Source organism: Marmota marmota, unplaced genomic scaffold (genome assembly GCF_001458135.2).
Source record: "Marmota marmota marmota unplaced genomic scaffold, marMar, whole genome shotgun sequence".
NCBI lineage: Eukaryota > Metazoa > Chordata > Mammalia > Rodentia > Sciuridae > Marmota > Marmota marmota.
Window position 1 is genome coordinate 1,436,431 of NW_026000103.1, and position 16,668 is coordinate 1,453,098.

General features: G+C 37.9%; 1 pseudogene; it reads left to right on the top strand.

Moving 5' to 3' along the window:
* The first annotated feature begins 2,290 nt into the window (after positions 1–2,290).
* Positions 2,291–4,160, top strand: LOC107156496 (annotated as a pseudogene).
* The last annotated feature ends 12,508 nt before the right edge of the window (positions 4,161–16,668 follow it).

A 16,668-nucleotide genomic window follows, 5' to 3' on the forward strand; every position in this document is an offset into this window, starting at 1 on the left:
CTAGGAGTTGCTCCATTAATAGTTCTTTAGGATGGGCAGAATAGGCCTGGCTTTGGAAACACTAACATTTCAATCTCCCAAATGCAGTTTCTGATTTCCCAGACTCAAATCATACTCAATTTTCTGTATTAAACCTGATATCAGACCTGATTTATCTAACTACCTATCTTTAAAGCTGGCTTCATTGATATACTTTACATTATCAGAGACATTTCACATGTGTATAGATGTGTATCTTTATGGATGTATTCCTCCTTCACGGACAATAGATTTTTTAAGCGTAATTTGGTTCTCTGTGTCCTGGGTTTTTTTCTTGCCTCAGCCACTGAAGAGTCTAGCCCCAAACACAGAGCAGAGACACAGCAAGGGCACATGACCAGGAAACCCTCCTCTGATTCCCCCTTCCCAAAGTGTCTCTGCGCACCAGTGCCCATTGGTCTTCTGCCACACGACCACCTCCCTAGGGGGCAGTCATTTCCTTCACACCTGCCTCCTCCTTATCCATGTTTTATTCATCCACATATCCCCAAGGCCTGCAGCAACTCTGGAACTCAATAAATATGGCCCTTGAATAGCAACTAGTCAGAATTCAGATTGTTTCAGGTCAACATTTATTGAACATCTGCTATTCAATAAATGTTCAGGTCAAGTATGGAACACAAAATAAGTGGACACAGCTCCACCGACCACAGGAACTTAAGTGTATCCCAATTTAAATAATGAAGAATGATCTTTTTTTTTCAGAATGATCTTTTGTGGTTAGAAGATTTTTATGTTTTAACTCACTTACCATCTCTAAGTAAATTGTGAATAACTTAGAAACTAAAAAATCTAAGTACCTATTTGTAATGCTTATTATGTGATTATATTTCTATAGTTCTGAAATATTAATAGTTTCTAACTCTTACCTGGGACCATCATAAGCACTTAACATATAATACTGTGCCATTTATACATAACAATTTTCATATACTACCATATATACACTATATACATATATGAGTTATGGATAATACTTTACCTACACTACTATATATAGCATTTACTCTCCACATCAATACTACTCTTTCCCCCATTTTATAGATGAGGAAAGTTAAGTAACTTGTACAGGGAACAACTTAGAAGATCACAGAGTCAGAATCTGAACTCACTCATTTTCTCCCCTGAGTTTTAGCATTAAATTTTTAGCTAATCTACAGTTAAAACCTCCACACCAGTACATGTTTAATGTCATCAAGTTCACTTGTGTCTAAATTCAGAAAAATCCATTTGTTCTGAATAATGTAAATAGTAACACAAAGGCTTATAGCACAGTCTGATCCCACGCAATAATTGTGGTTACAAGGGATTTGCTGATAGCTGTCAAAATTGAATTGCAGCTTCCTATTGAAAAAGAGAAGTCCTCCAACAATCAGATTCAAAGCTGGGATCAAGCTCCGCAGTCAGCCTAGGTCGACAGCTTCTTTCATCCAAACATAAAATTACCAGACAATTACTGTGGGTTCCATGAACTCACCACATACTCATTCAAGCAAATGAGGTCACTGTTTACAGGTGTGAATAAAAAGTGGAATTCGTCCAAATAAATTCACATTTATGTAGTAGATTATGAAATAGATTAAGATGGTGAATAAGTACTCACATGGGGGAGCAAATTAAATGTGCCTTTGGTGTAAGCTCCAAGTTTTCCCCTATGTGGATAATTGTTTGTATTAGTGATGCAATGATCATTTTTACTTTACCTGCTTTCCATAAGCAATTGAGAAAATTGCCTCAAGTGTATTTATGTTCATGTGTGTGAGTATATATACACACACACATATATACACACATATCTATATATGAATGTGTATTCTGTATATATAGTGTATATACATTCTTATGTATCTATTCTGTGTAAATATATTTGTGTGTGTATATATATACATATATGTTATATAGTATGTGTGTGTATATATATATGTATATGTGTGTGTATATATATATATTTTGCAAGAACCAGAAAGAGGAGGGAGAAATTTATATCAGTAAACACTGAGAAGGTAGGTTAATGCAATTCAGAGGTACATTTGGCATTGACCTTTTATTAGGTAATCAGGACTAAACGAGAAACATTATAAATTACATAGTTTGTATTATCTGATACAATAATGTAGTGTATTCTTTATGACCCACAATGGTTTTGCTAACATTACATTCTAACAGGAACTTCTTCCCAGAATATATCAGTAAGGAACAATAGTAAATTAACAGATGGATAGAAGTCTTATTAAAAAATGAACTTACAGACATGGCGGCTCCGCTGGGTGGTATGTTCTCCGGGCAGCCGCCGGCCCCCCGAAACCCGCGCCGGGACTCCCGGGCCAGGCTTTGCTTCTTCAGGCAGCGCCTGGCGCGCCGAGGACTTCTAGCAGCACCTTGGTGGACGAGCTGGAGTCGTCGTTGGAGGCTTGCTTTGCTTCTCTCGTGAGTCAAGATTATGTCAATGGCACCGATCAGGAAGAAATTCGAACTGGTGTTGATCAGTGTATCCAGAAGTTTCTGGATATTGCAAGACAGACAGAATTCTTTTTTCTACAAAAAAGATTGCAGTTGTCTGTTCAGAAACCTGAGCAAGTCATAAAAGAGGACGTCTCAGAACTAAGAAATGAGTTGCAGCGGAAAGATGCGCTGGTGCAGAAGCACTTGACAAAGCTGAGGCATTGGCAGCAGGTGCTGGAGGACATCAATGTGCAGCACAAAAAGCCAGCTGAGGTCCCTCAGGGCTCCTTGGCCTACCTGGAGCAGGCATCTGCCAACATCCCTGCGCCTATGAAGCAGACCTGAGAGAGGTCTGGCCTACAAGGTAGCCTCCTGCAGACAGTTCCTCCAGACCTCTCTGTGTGGACGTGGCATTTTAGAACAGCTATTTGCTAGAGAATGAGTTGGTGTTAATTTTACCTCCACCTAAAAATTTCCCCAATTTTTATGAGCTGTTAATTACTTAGTACTTTATAAAGTGCTTGGTAGACAAAGTGAGGTTTCATTTTGTTTGTTTTGTCTGTAGCAAAGTTTAGACTATTAGTTTTCCACAGATTTTTTTTTTCTTGGCTTTTTGCTTGTTTTTAAAATTTTATGTAGTTTATATATAGTTTTTTCCCCCCAGTTGTTAGTTTGCTATGATCCGAGGGGGAAAATTAAAGTACTCCTAGAATGAGGGGAGAAGGAATTTGGTTTTTGGTCTTTTATGATTACTACACATCCATGGTAGTACAGAAAAATACGTAAATTTGCTATCTCAAGACTTTGAACTACCTCAAGAAGAGGAATCTAATGCAACATTTGTAATGCTTCCATAGCAGTACAGAGTGCAGATATTTTGTAAATATGTCAGAAAAAAGGGTTCAAGTATGCTAGGTTAGCAGAGATCCTTAAGTTGATGCTGCCTTTTGTTTGGGTGAGTGTATGTGTTATGTGGTGTTTGCTGTGTTGAGGGAGCTGTGTTGGGAGCACGACATGCTGGAGGCCTCATAGTAATGAACCAGTGTGAGTAACAGCAGACCCAGTCTCCCTAGCATGACGCTGGGACACAAGTGATGGACAAGGGGTCAAAGCTTGGTCTGATTCTTTTTCTTTTGAGTTTTGTTTTGTTTTGTTTGCTTGTGTTTTTATTTTACTTTTTGGAGAAAAGGCAGTTTACATGAAGGAAGGTTCTTGTTCAGTGGATTTGATTCCAAGAACCTAGGGCTTTGGGGTGGAGGTGACCTGCAGAGTGATCCCCAGCTCCTTCACCTCCACCGAGAGCATGTGGATCCTCTGTGGGGAAGGTATTTTGCCCTCTTGTCAGAAGAGGTTTTCTATTTTCTGTTTTACGCAACTCTTAGATTATATCCCTCAGCCAGTACAAACACTCCTCTGTCTTCTGAATAGTCAGTAGGTCTGTGGCTGTGTCTTGGTTCATTTTGTCCTTTCCAACCCTGAAGATCCCTTCCCATGCGCCTTGATATCCACTCATGTTCCTGGTGTGGCCTGGATGCCACCTGGTCCACAAAGCCTCCACTCCATTCCAGGGCACAGGGCTTTTTTTCCTTCCACTGTCTTGTGGGTTAGTGAATGGTATCTTTTTTTGTGCTCCTTGCTGCATTGTATGCTCATGGGAAATGGGCATTACTCCCCTGGAATATACAGGAACATGTATTTTGTACTCATTTTGTGTATACATATTACTCATTTTGTTTGTGACCTGTGAGGATGATACTTGGTTTGTGGACCTATGACCTGTGATGACTAGCCTGAGGCCAGTGTATCTCCCCTTGGTTGGAGTGTATAAGTCAAAACTTAAAAGTTATTTTTTACTCTTAGGGTTTTAACCTGGTCATCTCATGCCAGATAGAAGTTCTGATTGGCAGCTTTAGGTTTCTTGATTAAAAACCTAAATAAACACCCAGTGTGATGGTTATGATTACATACCTGTAATCCCAGTGGCTCAGGAGGCTGAGGCAGGAGGATTGCAAGTTCAAAGCCAGCTTCAGCTAAAGCCAGGTGCTAAGCAATTCAGTGAGATCCTGTCTCTAAACAAAATACAAAATAGGGCTGGGGATGTGGCTTGAATGTCCCTGAGTTTAATCCTTGGTATCCCTGCCCCCCCCATCCCCCACAAAATAAACTAAGTTTGAGGCAATCTTTCAATGATAAAAGTGTTTTTGGTGAAAAGATCAGAAACTATTCTACTTGGTGCTTAATGAAAATGTTTTGAATGAATGTAAATACAAGTTACTGTCATTTCTTTATATTAATTCAGAAGTTATCCGTCAAATAAATAATGATTTTCCAATATTGAAAAAAAAATGAACTTACACTTTTTTTCTTCTGAATTATTCCCCTTTGCCCCACATATTTGCTTGCATTTTTGTAGAATTGGACCCCTCTCCTCACAAAGAGTCCAATATGACCATTGCATAGTGTCCAATAATTAGGGAAGCTTTTTCCTCCTACAGAATTACCTCAAAAATCATATGAATAGAATCTAAGCCAGATCTACATTTCTGTTCCCATGTTTAATGTAAGTGAAATTTCTAAATGAGTAGAGTTTAGAATGCCATTGGTATTTCAAGGAAAAGGACTCAGTCGTGACTGATGTCCCAAATAAATAAATGCACATGAAACCAAAATTTTCCAAAAAACGTTGTGCTGACTGCTAGGGGAACTACTTTTTAGACTTTAGAATTTTATGGAGGAATGTAATTCCTCACATTTGGGGAAATTAATATAGACTTGATGATTTTTCAACTTCAACAAGTAAAGATTTCAGAAAACCCTACGATCTATTTTTACTATAATTCTAAAAGAAGCATGTTGACTCAATGAGAGTATAGAGAGCTCAAAATAAAAGGGCAGTCCTCTAATTAGAATGTGTTGGCTCTTTAAAAACCTGGCTATGTAACCTTTTGCTGTAGGCTGGTGACAGCATTGCTCATAGCCTGTCACCAGTGCTCTAGAGACACTACCACAGAGAATGTGCAGAAGTACAAGGACATAGCTCTGACTTCAAGTGGTCCTACAATCAGCTGGGGAGAATAAAATATACACATTGAAAAGCTAATGATAACCATAAATGATGATACAACATTATAAGAGATCCTAGAGTATAAATTGTTCATTGTATGAAGGGGAGATCTCCAGGGGCTAGGGAGCTCACTGCAGGGCTTCGTGGAAGCATAGTGGCCTGTGTCACATTTTGAAACCAGAAAGAGACTGGAAGCTTTAGAGGAGGAATATCAGAAGTATCATGTATAGTAGAGAAAACACAAATGCAGTGGATCTGCTGGGTCAGTGGCATAAGAAGCTCAAAATTTCTAGGTGGTAGTAATATTGTCCTGTCCAATGGTGGGAATATTCCCTGCTTCTCCCCACACTCACCCATGGAGACTAAGACCTCTAAAAGAGTAAAAGCTCAAAGTTGCTAGGATAAGCAGAATTTCTGTGAGTGAGTTATTAGGTGTAATAAAGAGAAGAGCCACATCTACTTCTATCCCTTGATTCCTGGACCCCTGTATTCTGATGATAAGGACAACAGTATATAAAGGTTCTTGAGTCAAGGGGTACTCTGTGTCCTATATAATAGAACCCTTCTTTTCTGTTGTTATCAGCTGCATCATGACTGAGTCTTCGCTAAGCTATTCTTCCTTTTAATTGGCTAGCTGCTTCTGGGAATGTGGGATATGTAATAAGGAAATTATTCAATGAACATGAAGCCAGGGCACTTTTTTTTTCAATAAATGAGTCTTTAATCAGATTTGATTCTGTGCAGAATAACATGATGGTGGATGAGACATTCTGAGAGTCTCAGATGGGCTGCTGGCAGAAGCATTGCAAACAGGGAAGGCAAAAATCATACCCAGAATATTTGTGATTCCTGGAGAGATGAATCTGACACCTCCATGATAGAAGAGGTCTAATGGAATCAACCTGCCACCAGGGGGCTGTCCAGTTCCCACAGGGAATTGGAGACCTGTGTAGGACTCCACCTTGGTATCTCTGCTCTTGGCAGATTAGGTACTCAACAATAACATTAAGCAGGTCACTCTTCATCAAGGGAAGTTCGTGTTGTCCAGCCCATGTAGAGCCTCCCTCCCTGCCACCATAACCACCTTATTTGTGGTCTCATTAAGCACTGGGTATAGAGGGCAGCAGCTGACACTAAAGAGAAAGATATTTTGTCCCTAAAGATTATTTTTAAGAGTCTCCTTTTCAGAGGATGCCTTTTGATGAGCATTCATATGGACACAGTTTGTGTCCATTCAGAGAGATCCAACCACATTATTCTTCTACTGACTTTCTCTTCACCAACATTACAATTCCATTCAATGCCCTCCGTGGACTTCAATGTGAACTTCAAGGGCAAAACATTTTTTTTTTCTTAGAGAGAGAGAGAGAGAATTTTTTTTTAATATTTATTTTTTTTAGTTTTCGGCAGACACAACATCTTTGTTTGTATGTGGTGCTGAGGATTGAACCCGGGCCGCACGCATGCCAGGCAAGCGCGCTACCGCTTGAGCCACATCCCCAGCCCGGGCAAAACATTTTAAAGGGCTCAAATTCAATTACATAGAACAGGCAAACAGGACAGATTCAACAAATGTATGACCAGCATATTATCCTATCTATATGCCCTTCCCTCCATGCATCATCTCCTTCTTATCCTTCCATTGCCCTTTGAACCCATCAGGAAGGTGCCTGACTCAAGGTATTTGCCTTGCTCTTCTTTTGCCCAGAATGCTCCTCTCCCAGGGAGACACACCCTTCACATGCTTCAGGTCTTTGCTCTCAAATTCCACCCTCTTACTGATAGCACCCTGGCTACGCACACTCTCTGTTCCTTTCTCTGCCTTATTTTACTCTATAACATAATGCACTATGCCTTTTTCTTTATTATCTTTATTTTTTGTGCCCTCTCTAGAAAGTAACCTCCACAAAAACAGAGAATCTAACTATATTGTTCATTATCTTATCCTTGGCATTTAGAACAGTGCTTAGTTCAGAGCAGGAACTTGAACTTGAAAAATATGCATTTAGTGAATGGTCCTTAAAATAATTGTGTTATTTGTGCCCACTTAAGTCAAAAGTGATAAGAAAGAATATAGTTTAAAAAAAATGTAAGCATATGTACAGAAAATGCTTTTACAATAATATTTATTACTTCATTCACAATAGCTAAAAACTACAAACTCTCCACCAATGGGAGAATTAATGTATATTTTTTTATTAAAATACTATTCATCAATAAAAAGGTATTAACTGATAAGCTCAGCAACATAGGTAACTCTGGAAAACATGTTGAGCAAAAGAAACTCATTACAAAATGTGTATACTCTATGATTCCATTTATATAAAGTTCCAGAACTGGTAAAACTAATTTGTTGTGTTAGGGATAAAAATAATGTTTGCATAAATGAAATCAGCAAATCAACGAGATGCTTGCATTCTCATGTTTATTGCAGTACTATTTCCAATTGCCAAGACATGGAATCAACTAAGACATCCTCTAGCAGATGAATGGATAAAGAAAATGTGATGTAAGTATATATACTTATCCATAAAAAGAATGAAATTCTATCATTTGTGCAAAAGGGGTCATTATGTTAAGTGAATTAAGCCAGACATAGATAAATGCTGTATGTATTCTCTCATATGTAGAAGCGAAAGATGTTGATCTCAAAAAAAGAGTGTAATTGCGACTTGTGGAGGCTGGGAAGGGTGAGGCCAGAAGGAGTAGAAGAAAGCTTAATAACAGTTGCAAAAACATAGATAGAAAGGGTTCTAGTGTTCTATAGCACAGTCAACATATATATATATTTTATGAAGAACTGGAAGAGAGGAGTTTGAAGACTCCAAAGAACTGATAAAGAGGTAAAAATGCCAATTATCCTGATTTGATCATTATACATTATTTACATGGATTGCATTGTTACACTATATCACAAAATTCTGTACAATTATTATGTGTCAATCAAAACAGAAAACAAAATTTTAAAGAATAGTTTTTGTATATGGAGAGAAGACAGGAACTAAGGGTGTTTTCCAAGGTGGTAGAAATGTTCTAACTCTTAACTGGGATGGAGGTTACACAGTGATATACATTTATGAAGGCTCATTGGACAACACACTGAAAATTAGTACATTTTATCATGTGTAAATTTGGCCTCGATGAAAAACTTGTAATAATTTCGATACAAAATAAATGTAAAGTCTAGAAAACCATCTGCAATTCCAATTTGATGATAATCTGCTCATTAAACCAGGGCAACAATTCATGTCTTTCTCATTCACCAAAAAGACTAAAGTAAAAAACACAAGTTTTGACCATATGGACAGGAGGATTTGAGCTAATTCCCCAGAAATAAGGCAAAAAGGAGAAAAGAAAAAGAAAAGCTCATCTATAGTTAAACAGAGATCTGGGAGGTTCAATTCAAAATTAAAAGGGCTATAGATATTTTTTCCTTTTCAGTATGTCTCTTTTAGTTTTGTTATTCTTGATGATGGCTACTGCTGTTCAAGGCTGGGAACTGGTTTAATTCTAGAAAGAATTATAGGTGTAATGATAGTAAATGATTGCAGGAAACTACCTAGGGAAGTTGTAGTGTTTACCTCCATTATTTCTGAAGAAAGGCTGCATAGCTGTAGCATAGAGACTACAGCTAACCTATATGGAGACTAATAGGTAAGGGTCCTGGAATTGCAAATCCCAACTCTCTTTTAGGTTCCCATGACTTGGGGTCCCATGATTTTGCCATTTAGAAGATGACATACTACATACTACAATTTCTTGTAACTATTGCTAGATTCCTGCTGTGTTTTGGAAACCGATGGGAAAACTTTCACCAAATGTATTCCTAAATTCCTGATCTTTCTTCATCAATTTTAACCAGGCTGGACTTCAACTCATACTTCTTTCAGACAACTGTGATTATTGTTCATCTCTTATACAAAAAAGTGTGATTCTGCTTGAGTTATTTTATCAATCCACTACACAACTGAGTGTTTCAGGTAGTTTCAAAAAGAAAGGGAGAAATAGAATCCATACCATACTGGCCTAATAGCATTACCTGGGTAGGGAAGGAAGCACTGTGCCATCACACCCATGGAAATATCTCTATCTCTGAGCATGATGTAAAAACAGAAATGGCAACAAGAAAGAGGAAAATTTAGATGGCAGTCCTCAGATAATTGATGATGAAATAAACAGGTGAGGCTCTTTGAAATCAATAAGAAGTCTGCACTTATTTGCACCACCTATTTGGCATAAGACAGTAGTTCTGAATGTAGGCTTTAATCTCTTTTTCTTTCACGCATCAGGAAAAGATGAAATAGATATAGGCTTGGTTGTTACTAAGTCTGTATTTGACCGGTGTAGAAATCCTACACTAAATGTCATGTTTACTTTCATTTACCTCTATATTTCCAAGCTTAGTGGACCATTGATATTTTTTGTATTTTTTTAACATCCTGATGAATTAGTATTGCACAGAACTCACTCTGGAAATTTCCACACAACAAGCCTGGGATGACCATTTTAACCAAATCTGTTATTAAGCACTTGTTTGAATGACTCATACTGAGCCTAAACAAGTGTGAAAAAGGTCTGTGTATAGAATGATAATGTTCCTCTGACACAAATTGGAGTAGCTAATAGTTTAACTCTGATGGCATAGATTTGAGGCTGCCTATTTAACTTCTAAATGGTACAGAGTTTCTGGTTACAGCTGGAATATTTTCGTCACGTGAACAACATCCCTGACCCTGCTTTCGCACTTCAGCAATGGATTGTGACAGTGAGTGAGACAGGGCAGACAGGCATAGGTAGGATCTAAATCTCACTGCTAAAAATTGAATTTCAAACAAAAAAAGAAAACAAAACAAATATCTGAGTGCTGCTGGATCAACAATGCTATCTGTTCCATTATGCTAGAATATTTTTAGTTTGGTATGTATCACAGGCAAAATGTTTGCTTCTAGAATTGCTAACATTTTTATTGTGTACATTTTTCTATTCTAATTTTAGCAAGAAAGAGCAATTATGATTTGAATGGCATATCTCGTCTCTAAATGGTTTCTTTATTTGGAAATCAATAACTTTGTTTCAGAAGGAAAATAAATATTTGGCATGTTGATGGTTGGAGATTTTTTTTTCCTTGCTACCAGAAGTCTTTGTCTCTTTCTTTTCCATTTTTTGTCTTGTGAACCACTGAATAAATTTTAAGACAATATTATGTCTTCTTAATTAGAAATCATTTTAGAAATTCAGTTGGGGAAATTAAAAAAAATCTATGAATCAAATGTAATTGTGAATCTAATGACATTTGTAGCATGACAATTGTTTAAGCTGATTTGATTTCAAGTTTATTTGGGGACATTCTTGAAAAAGCATGTTTATTTTTTTCTCCACATTTCAACATAACTTAGAAGTAGCTTTATATTATGGTCTAGTAAAAGGGAGGCATTTTTGAGAGAAAGGATAGTTAGAGAGTAAGAGGAGTGGAGAATTTTTAAATAAGCAATAAAAACAATGGATTTGCTTTTAACTCAGACATGCGGGAAACACGCATGACAAGGAGGCCATGAGTGGGTCCCCTCCCCAGCCATCCAGACTAGAATACATTAGTATATTTTGTGCACTAACTATAGCTGGTGACCATAATCCTTGAGTCAGTGGTTTGAATGGCAGTGACCCCTCCAGAGTTCAAGGTGAAGCTTAGTCCCCAGGGCAACAATATTAGGAGAAGTGACCTGTGGGAGGTGGGTAAGTCATGAGGACTCCACCTTCACAAATGATTAAGCACCCTTATAAGTTGGCTGAAGTTGAAAGGAGCATTCTCCTGCGCTCTGTTACTTCCACCATGTAAAGACCCTGCAATGGTCTCCAGGGGATATAGCAATAAGATGCCATCTTAGAAGCAGAAAGCAGCCCTCACCAGGTACCAGTCTTATCAGCACTTAACTTGTGGACAATCCAGCTGTGACAAATAAATATCTATTGTTTATAAATTACCAAGTCTCAGGTATCATGTAACAGCAGCACTAACAAATTGAGCTAATCAGGCAAATGCCATTCCTTCAATATCCTCTCCTAGGTGCCTTAGCTAATGGGCAATGCTGAATCTTTGGAGTATAATGTCCACTAAGGAAAGGGCAGGAGTCTGGAATCTACCAGATGACTCAGCAAACTGTAGAGCTTCTCAAATTATTCTTGTGGGGTCCTGCTGTCCACTAGAGTGGATGATTCCTGGGCGACTGGACAGTTTCATTTCATCCTGAGATACCCTAATATAGTTGGGAGTTCAAGTTTCAAATGAATGATTTCTAAGAGTCAGCTTTCTGGCTTGTAAAAGGTTGCTACATTGTTGTGAGAATCCAGTGAACCAATGCATGTCAAATTCAGCACCAAATCTCATAGCAAATAAACTCATAGAGCATGTTATTATAAAAATACATTAATTAATATAAAAGACCTCAGATGCTTGAGGAATTCTCAAAATAAACTTACTTTTTCTGGGGCAATGACATTTCAGAAACAAAACACAATATGCCCCAGAGAAGTGCCTTAGAACTTTGCTTGAAAACTATAAGAAAGACTCCTCCATCATAGACCTTCTCTCTCATCACTCATCTGCCACATCCCCTGGTTCAATCTTACTCCAAGTAAGATTGAACTGTCCCTCTATATACTGTCCCTCTTATATTAAAAATAAAAGAAAAGAAAGCAAAAGAAAGATAGATAGATAGATTGAGACTGTAGAAAATCTATATTCTGAGAAATCTGAATCTTAAGAAATAAAAAGGAAAAGAATAATTATACTAACAGAATTAAAGAAAAAATGTTATAATTTTCTTTTAAAAAGAGGAAAAAGGAAAAAAAGACCTGAGTTTTCTAATGGTCAAAACAAAGTAGTAAAAATTGAAGATTTCTCTACTTACCAGGCATTGACCAAATCAACAGTAGAATCAGCATTTTCCTGATTTTATAAAACAGGAGATTCATCCGGGCACAGTGACACACTCCTGTAATACCAGCAGCTCTGCAGGCTGAGGCAGGAGGATCTTGAGTTCGAGATCAGCCTCAGCAAAAGTGAATCAGTGAGAACCTGTCTCTAAATAAAAGTCAAAATAGGGTTGGGGATGTGGCTCAGTGGTCAAACACCCCTGAGTAAAATCCCTGATACAAAAAAAAAGGAGGTTCACTTAGGAGGAAAATGTCTAAATAAGAAAATATTGAGCACAAGATATATCGGCCCTCACTATCAACTTTGTTGTTTCTTTTTTTTTTTAATGAAATGATATTCTTCATTGGACATATAACCCTTTCTTTCCCTATTCAGTCCTCATTAAAAGCAAAATACAATGTCATAAATTTTAATTCTATAATATTAGTATTAGAGATGGGTTTCAGATTCAGAAGCAGATGGTAAAAAAAAAGAGCAGGAGTTCATGGTCTTGCAGAAGACAAAGCTGTTTAGGACTAAGGTAATTAAAATAGCATTAAAGAATTATGAAGCCAAGGGATTGGAGAGGCCATCAATTTGAAAGATGAAATATCTTACCAATTTTTGAGTGTTTGCAACATGCCAGACCCTCTGCTAAATGCTCTTTACTAAATGAATCATTTAATCTTCACGATCACCCAAGATAGTCTTCTCATCTCTCATTGGAGGGGGCCAGTGTCAGGCACTTCTATGCTCCAAACTACTCTCTTTTCCTCTTTAGGTGAGCCATGTAAGGGACTCCAACAGCATGTACAGGAGGAGAGCTATAAGGAAGCAAAGATGACCAAGAATTTTGCAAATTCTCATCTTCTATGAGTTTCAGTATATGAAGAAGCATAAGCTCTACTATGACAGTTTTACAGAAAAGTCAGATTTCAGTTCTTGTGAAGAGACCAAAAGAGTCTGAGAAAAGGGTTAAGGATGAAAAAAAAAAGAGTAGGTAAAGAACATGGGGTAAGGGATCAGGCAGTGAGGGGATTAGTTGGCAGTGGAGGGTTGCTGGTGTTCATTCGTGATCTAGGCAGGCAATTGCTGGATTTGTTAAATAGATAGCAAATACAACTTTGGGATGGAGCAGCAGACCCTTCCCTTTCCTCACCTTCCTGTCATCCAACAGTAAAGCATCTGGTAGTGAGTGACCTGCCACAGATATACCCCTTTAGGTAATCCACTATCTTATAAGAGTTGTTCATTCTTTAAAATGTTTTGCAGCCATTCAATCTGTCCACTTCAACCATATTTTAACTTGTTTTTAAAACTTGGTTGGGAAAACTATGGACAGAAACAGGATATGATTTACCCAGTCCCAATATGAATCTAGATATGAGCCCCTTTTGTTCACGACTTTACATCAAAATCACTATGCAAACAACCCCATTTTCTACTTTGAAAAAATATTTAGTTTGTACCATTTGAACTTTTTGTACATCAAAATATAATCATTATATTATTAAAAGATAGTGATAGTTATCATAAAACAAGCTGGGATTATTAAAAATTAATTTTTGCTGCTTTTGTCATGAAGTATCTCAGGAGGACAGTTGGACAGCGGAAGGGCAGGCACATGTGGGAATTATTCAGATGAGACTTAGACTGCAGGAGAAAAAAGGGCATCAGCTGGTGGAAAGAGTCTAGATTTGCATTGTTCATGGATGATTCCAGAATTTCTGGCATCCTCTAGGGAAGGATGCTTAACCATCAACAGGACATTTTAAAGTAGACGGCTTCCGTTCACCAAGCTAATAAGCAGGAAGGATATCTCTAAGGGACAGGAGTGAGAAACTAAAAAAAATCCTCCTATTCCCTTGCCTGTAAAGACAGCAATTTAAGAGGAGCTTTTGATTTGTCCATTTGTTGTTGAGGGTGGGGAGAGATAAAGGGAAGGAAAACAAAAACACCACTTAAACATGAAGGTAGAAAGTAAGCCTTAGTTTACAGACATGTCCAGAAATGTCAAAATGAACAAAAATAGACATCTTAGAATAAGGAAATACGGTAATAAAACTAACAAGACCATTTTGAAATTACAACTTGTATTTATTCTTTCTTCATGGTCATTTGAATCCATCGAACAAGGAAACAAAGTTCCAGTAACTTTTTAGCAACGTGGATTAGCAATCTCAGGAAGAAAGCATTCATTTGAATTTAAAGAGTTTCTAAAATGTTCATCCAAGACACCTTAGGTCTACAGCAATGGCACAGTGGGGAGTGGAAGTAAACCACTAACTTGACTAAAATCTTGAACCTGATTATAGTTTCCTATACTAATCTGGTCCAGGTGCATCGTGGGACCAGACAGAAGAAAGCTGATGCAGAGTCCACTCCTCATTCAACCCACACAACTCATTGACTGTGGTGTGTGTGTCTGTGTCCCTCAGCTTGTGGTTTTGTGATGAATTAGAAAGATGAAAAAAGTTGCCCTGTGTGTTAACAAAATGGCATGAGACTGAGTTTAGGGAGTGAGAAGTCTTTGTCCAATTTCGCAGACCTCTGGATGCCAAGAGAAAGAACAGAAAAAGGAGAGAATCAAGAAGAGGAAAGCTGAGAAAAAGTGAGAAGAAAGAACGGCTCCTAGGATTCACATAGAGAACCAGGAGAGGATTTGCAGGGGACCACACTCCCAGGGGTTCCACCGTCTGCTTAGATCTCTCTCCACCCTTGCTGGGGTCAGAATGTTTATGTTTGCTTTGCATTCAAGGCAGGTATTTTTCTCTTAATAATTTCCCACTCTCTGAGCATTTAAATTATTCATTCAAAGTCATGTGAGTATTTAATAGAAATATTTCAATAAAAATAATGAGAAAGAAATAACAAAAACAATGGAGGCAATTCAGACTTCAATGGGCAGACGTCTGGAGAGATTTCTAGGCAGAAGACCAGCCAGAATCACCTTTGGGAGTTTTTCCATGTGCCTCTCCCAGGAGGGTCTCTGCCCAAGATTAAGTTTGCTTCTTAAAAATACGGATTGTTCAGACATCGTGATTACCATGAGCAAAATAACGACTTTATCAGCTGCCTATGCAAAGAAATGGTCCGTCCTAGTGCAAGAGACAAAATCTGGTTGTTCTGCATTTATTGTGGACAGGATGTGAGACTCCAGCTGGGCAAGTTTCACCTTCTATGCTGAATTTAGATCCTACACCCTGAACCAGATGAGTCTACACACGTATCACACCACAGCCTAGCTTGTACCCTAGTTAGGAACGTGTCCACAGCCCTCCAGTAAGGTACAAGCTTTTTATTCACAGGGACCCTTTGTTCCCTGCCTGGGTCTGGTCGGTTCCTACCTGGCACTTAGTTGGCACTTACTGAGAATTCATAAATTTACATTTCAGGCAAAATAAAAGCAGAGACTCTAATGCTAGATCTTGAATTTTCTATTGCAATAAAAGACATTATTGACACAATGAACAAGGACTATTAGATAATGGAGTTGAAATGATGTTAATTTTCTGACTGAAAAATTGCACTGTGGCTATGTAGAAAATTCTTTAATTTCAGACAACACACATTGAAATGTTTAGAAGTAAAAAGACATTGGGCCTGTATCTTGGCTTAGAGAGTTCAGAAAAAAGTGTATATATGTTAATACATACACACCACACACACATACACACACCCACACACCCACATATACATACATACACACAAATATCAGCACTTGGGCAATCTTGATAAAGTATTCAGATATTCTCTGTCTTTGTACTATTCTTGCAACTTTTATGTAAATCTAATGAAATGAAAAAGAAAAAAGTCATAAGGAGCAGAAGTTCTTTTGGAGACTGAGCAAGCATATGCCTGAGGTCCCCATCCTACCCTTTCCTTAGTCTCAATATATCAGAAAGCTTTTCAAATGGAACTTCTCAAGTAAAATGAACACAAAACCCAAAAGCAAGGAAACCCTAATGTGGGCAGCTACCATGGATTTGGATTATGATTGGCCTAAGAATTCTGTCAGGTTTCTTTCTCATCTATGTCCATGAATACAGGTTCCTCCAAGGTAACCTTCAATTTTCTCAACTTCTTTCTAAGAGAATTCCAGAAGATCTGAAGGATAGCAGTAACAATAATGACAACTAATATTGATTGACTGCTTACCATGTGCCAGGAGTAGAATTTTTATCTTCTATAATTTTTCATCCATGATCCA